Here is a 6,696-nt window from a genome sequence, read left to right on the forward strand (position 1 = left end):
TAACAAAGGCTGGTCCCTTTGTTCCCTCAGAGAGTTTGCAAAATCAAAACTGTCCCCTAGAGCAGTGATATCTAGTTAAAACTATTCTTTTTTTGTCAGCTATCTTAACTGGGAAGAATTTCTTTCTTATTGGTTTACTCAGCCATCATTGCATGGGCAGATATTAAAAGTTCTCATGTCAGCTCATGTTAAAAGGCTCAATAACCAGTCACAAAACCATCAGTAGGAGAAGGCAGAAGACAGTGAAGTAGAGGGACCCCATGTGCTTTATCTCCAAGGTGGGAGTCGTCATGGAGGGGAAGAACCTAGGTCAATGAAGACTCTTGTTTTCCACTCACTGCCATTACTCAAGCTTTAGCAATTTCAGGACCCAGGGTGGGTGAACAAGGCAGTGGTTCAGGATTAACGAACTTCCAGTGACAACGGGGAGTCTGGTCAGTCTCCAACTACAGAGGTACACAGAGAACAGGTACATGGCTTGCTTAAGGTGATTGAAAAAGTGGAGATTCCACCATGACATAGATGACATGGGGCCATGATATAATAAAGAGCCTTTTCTACCATATCTCTCAGCTGTGGGATTCTTGAAAAATATCACGGCCCTGTATTTTTACTAATCTTTAATATTATTCTATTATACCTGAGGGTGTGAATTCATGTCCATTTATGTTTCTCATAAACTAAGCAGCCACTTTGATTAATTCAAATGTTGCATAATTAGAACCTTGTTTTATATAAAGGTTATTTTTATATGGAAAATATGGTTATGGGCAGAAAATCAGACAGTCTCTTAGAAATCAGGCTCTCGAGTATCTTACAACAGTGGAAAAATACAAGAAATTGATAGAAGTGTAAGTTTTATATTTATTTTTGGATACTTAAATATCATCTACCCTTTCAGTTTGCTTCTAGGGTGCTGATTAAATTAGTTTTGCTATATAATTTGAGACTTTTAAAAAGAGGTCTAAAGCTTATAAATATAAAATCTATATTCCTTCTATATTATGAATTGTAATTTCCACAAAATGAATATTATCCTTGCCTCTCTCTACAACATATATAGGCAATTAGGGAACACAGACAAGAAAAGATGGTACATTGGTTTATAAAACCCTCCTTTATTTGGACTTATTTAATGCATACCCGAAGCACACATTATAAAGGCAATTTATACACGCTGTGTATAAATAAAAAATAAAAGCAGACATATTGAAGGAACAAATAATAAAAAAGTTACAGCATGTACCAGATTTCAGAACTGTTGTTTGCATTTGTTTTGATAATATTTTAAAATATTTTCCAAAATGTACAGTATAAAATGTTTGACATTGTACTGAAGGGAATTTGCTTCAACTAAATGCTTAAGACGCAAATGCTTAAGAAGCAGGAAACATCCTGTAGTTTGTTGTCACACCACAATAAAAATACCGTTATTTACCTAAAGCATAAATAAATACAGGTTTCCCCACTATTTGAAACTGTATCGTTGATTTGAAACCTTCCCGAAGCCGAAATGGTATAAAGCAAAGAAGCAACTGCTGCTACCAGGAACTTGCCGTGGGAACATCGATGTGGCTTTTCCCAAGGTAAGTGAACTGGGTGCATCTTTATTTTCATACTATGGTCTCTCTCTTTCCTCTATAATACTTCTGTTTTTCTGTTTTCTGTGTGTGTTTCTTTCTTTCTTCCTTTTTTTTTTTTTTTTTTTAACAAGGCTTCATTAGTTACAGTCATGAGAGAGGGAATTGATACCCACCAGAGGAAGGACTCTGAAGAGTTTTCAGGATAATAACTAACATTTTTTGAATGTTAGGTATCAAGTACTTCATTGAATCCTTCATCTGTAAAGGCACTCATTCTTTTCTCTATTGTTCAATGCCTTGGACACAGAAGGAAGTTTTATCAAAATTCACAAGTGACACAAAATTAGAAAGATTAGCTGAAGAGTTGGAAAACAAAAAGAACGAACCAAACGTATTTTATGAGGTAGAAAGATTGGTTGGAACGAAGAAATTGAAATGTAACGGTACAAACAAAATAACCCCTTACATTTAGATTCAAATCATCAATTTCTTGTGTGGACAATGGTACAAATCATTTGCTAGTAAGTGTAAAAATATTTTAGGTTTTAATGAAAGTTCATGTAACCCAAGAGTGTGGCTTTGTGCTAAACACCTAACTCAGTCGTATCCTCTATTCATTGCAACATAGCATCCACGTCAAGGTGATTATTAGTCTAACCTCCTTTGCTGCCAGTCGCACAGGAAGTGCTGTATGGAGTCCTGGACACCACATTTTAGGGGAGAAGTTGACAGCAAACTGGACTGTGTTCAAAGGAGGGATGGTGAAGGGCCTGGAAACTATATCACATAAGGAATAACTGGAGGAATGTGTTCATTTAACCCGAGAAAATGACAAGTTGTGTTAAAAATGTCAAAGGCTGTTCTACAGAAGATGAGGTCGATTTTTCTGCAGCGTTCCAGAACTAAAAATGAATGGGGGTAGTCACAGGGTGGTAAGTTTGAGCTCACAGAAGAAATTACTTTCCTGACAATTCAAATGATCATCCACAGGCTGTGACAATAACAACCAGTTGCTGGCTGCTGGGAGTGTGGGCAGGGTCAGTGTGCCCACCTGTCAGAGCAGTAAAAATGACAGTCAGGTCTGCCAAGGCCTTTGGAGCAGAGGTAGAATCTAGGACAGTACTTTTGTTTACTTCCTCTAAGAAGCGTAGTCAGGGTCTCCCGCACAATTTTCTCCTTTAGTAATGAAGGCCCGTTTTCTTTTCAGTGATAACCCACTCAGGATACTTTTAGTGGTTCCCTAAAGCCGAGGCTCCTTCCGACACACACGGACACAGAGACACACACCCACAAACACACTGCCACTCTACACTTATACTTTACATCTATCCTCCTTTGCCGTCTCTTAGGTTTTACAAAGGGGGACAAAGTCGGTAGATGAGTAACAGTAGGATACATTTACATCAAAGTCATGTTCAGCAACTGTAGCAGAAATATGTTCCCCAGGTGTATTTCTGGTTCTAACTGCAATGGTTCACGATCCAGCGTGGCGCACATCAGGCAGGCTGTTGCCTCGTCCTTTGTGTAGGAAAAGGGGTCCCGGAGACAGAGTAAGATGTAAACATTAACGTTTGTTCTATAACGAAGTCATGAAGGTGTGACATTAAATTACAAAAAATAAAGTTGCAGATGTGTATCTTCTTGGGGATTGTAGGGTGGGAACAACATATGAAAAGACTAAAATGTACTTTTGTCAGCATCTGTCTTCACCCAGTTCTCTAAGGCTCTGGGGCCATGTGTAATAGTGCCTATTGTATTCTTAGTGTAAATCCTTCATTGATGCTTAATGGGAAGAGCAGGTCATGTATTGATGAATTGAGAAATAGACACGGTGGAGGTGAGATTTTCTCTTGGGTCGGCTCTCCATCCCTCCCTCCCTCTCTCCTCCTCTTCCTCCAGCTCCTTCTCTTCTTTCTCTTCTTCTAACAAAGGGGCACAATTGTTTTTTGAGCGTCTGCCCCTTTCCCCCACTGGTCTTCGGTCTAGAGATTAAGAACACTTTTTGGGGGTTTAGGTCTGGCCTTTTAACTTTTTCCTGTGCCTGGCTGTTTGCTGACTCCACAACTTTACGGTGTGTATTATTTTTTTCTTTTTATAAAGCAAACAGGACAGCGTAAACTATGGAGAAATTATTAATAAATTTCAAGAAGTCGGCTCAGCACGTGTTGAATAATGAATGCGGAATGTTTTTCCTATTGTTGTGTGGTTCCGCTGGGCAGCCCTGGCCAGAGTGGCTCAGCCCAGCTTGCACTGTGCGGTTTGGGGCCTTTAACCACGGGGCAAGTCATTTACCGGCAGGTGAAGCAGCAGCACATTTTTCTGTTATTTTCAAACCACAGCAGCCTCTGTGGAATGCAAGAGCCATAAAGACATAGGTCTGATGCTGCCTGACACAGGCATAATTCATGAACTCTGTACTTTAAAGGGATTTCAAGGCAATTGTAAAACGAATAAAAAATGAAATGTTTTGGGGGAACACTGGTAGTTTTTTTAATCATTTGATGCTACGCATTTAAAAATACCATCAGCCTGGTAGCTCTGTGTGTGTGTGTGTGTGTGTGTGTGTGTGTGTGTGAAGATAAGTCAGATTAAATCTGATGCCAATAGTTTCAAGTAAGTTCATAACATGGCTGTCGGACCCAAGAGGAAAAAAAAAAAAGAGAAAGAAAATCCCAGAACAATTTATGGCCTGTAGCCAGTAACAAAGTGTTTCTCCCTGTACCTTTTTATCATTTCCCCCTCAAATGTTGATTATGCCCAAGTTAAAAAAAAATTGGAGGGGGGGTAACTTTCTATAAGGTTTAAATTTCAGTCTGGATTGTTAAAAAAAGCCTCAAATGAAAGAGTCTCTTTAATCAGATAATTGACTAGTCAGTAATTTTAGCCCGTCTGTGACACACCAGTTGGCAGGTACAGAGGTATGCAGTCCTGAGCCTTCGCCTCCTTTCCCCCTTCCCTGCCCCCTGGGATGGTCACAGAGCTTCCCTGTCTTACTGCCGTGTCCCCAGAGACTGTCCCCAAACATTTTGATGTTCAGAAAAGGAGAGCCAGCTGTCAGAGGTGACCAGGCAGATGGCACAAAAGGGACTCCATTCCTCCATTACCCACCTGGGGAGAATGTAGGGCCCCGCCGGACAGCTGTCTTAGATCCACAGCACCCACATTTCCAATTGATCCCTGGTTTCCTGAAATCCTGGTTCTGAAGTTGTTTGGGAGGCTTTGGTGGGCCTTTAAATACAAGCACATTACCTGCTCTATTTTAACTCCCCGCCATGAGTAATGGCAGCTCAAATATGCCCTCTATAATGTCACATCACAAAAGGTTCAGAAAATTATCCTTTACCCCTATTGTCTGCCTGTTTTCTTTTATTCCTCCTCTACTCATCACGTTCCCTGGCAGCCATGAATGAAATGTAACATGCTAAATGACTGACATCCATTAAAGCTCCTCGACAAACCCTGGACTGGGTTTTGAAAGGCCCTTGGAAGAAAAAGGATTGTGTGCTCTTTGAATCTTGGTCTGCTGAATGGCTGCCAAGTGAGGTCTGTTCCATTCAAAGGGCCGAGTGAATAAATGAGAATAACATCCTTGGGGACGCGCAGGATCGACTTACTCTGAAAATGCTCAGCTTCACAAAGGGTGAGAGTCACAAGGTAAATGAAAATGGCTAGGAGGGGGCTTTGATGGCCGAAACATGGTAACAGTAGAGGACTTGAAAGAAAACTTTATTTAAAAAAATAAAAAAGAAGAAAAAGCAAGAACGGGGGTGGGGGAACTGCAGAACTGTGAAGTCAATTGATAAGAGCAAACACTTTGACAACGACATCCAGGCATATTGGTTTGTAAGTTACACACAGGAGGTATACAAACAAGTATATATGCTTACAAAATTGTATAAACTCCCCATCTGTCCACGTTTGCAAACATCATGAATTAATTTTATTTTACACATGAATAAAAACTGGGTCAAAGCCTGTTAGCTCAATTTCTTGGTGGGCTGTGACCTGAGGACTTGAATTTTCCTCTTGGCTACAAGTGATAAAATCTAGTGAGCCACCAAACGTGCCATTTCTTTGGATCACTCCTTGTTTTTTTCTCTATACGCTATTCTCAACTGGAATGATTTCTATTAGAGCACTTTAATGAAGGTGCATTAGAAGCAGTTTCTAGGCAAGGATGTTAGAAGAACCACGGGAATTCTTGACACGTTTCCACAGAGACCCTCCCTGGTACCTGTCATGGGGTTACTCCTAGGCTCTTTGGCCCCTGACTTGTTCAGATCATTTTTAGACAAGTAGGCTGTGGTGGCATAAAGAAATCTTACAGAATGAGTTACATCAGATGGTCTGTAGTGAAGGTGCAAACGGAGTTCTCTTCTCTCCTTTTATTCAGCAAATGACAATTTATGATGTAGGCTGAAGAGGATGAAGACTTGTGGAGACTGGCTGCCTTTCCAGTAGAGCTGAGATGTTATCCTACAAATTCAAGTTCAGGGGGTGCAGTGGATTGAATGGGCCTCCCACTGCCCAAGAAAGATATATCCACCCAGTATCTGTGAATCTGAGCTTATTTGGGAAAAGGGTCTTTGCAGAAGTAATTAAGTGAAGGAATTCAAGATAAGATCATCGTGGATTAGGGCATGCTCTAAAATCCAATGGCAGGTGTCCTTATAAGAGAAGAGGGGGGAGAAGGAAATTGAAAGGCAGAGCCAGAGATTGGAGCAATGTGTGTAAACCAAGGGATGCTGAGAGTTGCTGGCAGCCACCAGCAGCTAGGACAGAGGCATAGAACAGATTTGCTGCAGAGTCTCAGAAGGACTCAACTCGCTGACACCTTGATTTTAAACTCCTAGCCTCCAGAACTGTGAGAAAATAACGTTTTGTTGTTTTAAGCCACCAAGTTTGTGGTAATTTGTTATGGCAGCTCCAGGAAACTAAGACAGATGGCAATGGCCATGTGCTATCACAATCACAGAGTCGTCCATCTTGGGTTTGCTGCTTTCCAGTAAGAGGGAAATTACAATAGTGCCTGGTGAGGCAGCCCATTGAGTTATTGGGTCACTCTGCCCACGTTCTCCCATTAGCATTTTCCCAGAATGCTTCCTGGTTTTCA

The sequence above is a fragment of the Delphinapterus leucas genome, chromosome 12 (assembly GCF_059928025.1).
Source record: "Delphinapterus leucas isolate spDelLeu-1000000601 "Yukka" chromosome 12, BTC_Dleu_Yukka2, whole genome shotgun sequence".
Classification (NCBI taxonomy): domain Eukaryota; kingdom Metazoa; phylum Chordata; class Mammalia; order Artiodactyla; family Monodontidae; genus Delphinapterus; species Delphinapterus leucas.